This window comes from Mastomys coucha, unplaced genomic scaffold (genome assembly GCF_008632895.1).
Source record: "Mastomys coucha isolate ucsf_1 unplaced genomic scaffold, UCSF_Mcou_1 pScaffold15, whole genome shotgun sequence".
Taxonomy (NCBI): Eukaryota; Metazoa; Chordata; class Mammalia; order Rodentia; family Muridae; genus Mastomys; species Mastomys coucha.
Window position 1 is genome coordinate 78,503,253 of NW_022196897.1, and position 476 is coordinate 78,503,728.

The following is a 476-nucleotide window of genomic DNA, read 5'->3' on the forward strand; positions in this document are numbered from 1 at the left end:
CACGTTCCCACCATGTGTGGTCCGGCTTGGTAGACACCCGCCTGTGACGCAGGATGGCGCTGCGCCCGCCGGGCGTGGGCTGAGTCTGGAGGGTCCCCGGATCTCTTACGCATTTCGCGTTCCCGGGAAAGACAGGGGTTGCGGTGATTCCGGCCGGTGGCTGACAGACCTGTTACCCGGCCCTTTCTTACAGTTCATGGCACTGTTCATATGCGAGGCTGAGCGGTGATTGCCTTACACAAACTGTCCTATTTTCTATTCTCATCTCATCCTGGATACGTTCACGCCACAAACATGAATAAAACAGATGCTTGTTAGTTTTATTCTGCAGATGAAGTAAGTTTAGGACGCCCCAGTTTGAATGACTTGCGCAATGCCATGAATCCAGTAAGATTCCACTCCGAATCTTCCGATTTCAAAGCTTCTGCTTTTAACCCACTTCCTCTCAGAGAATCTTGGCATTTGCATACAGAAAG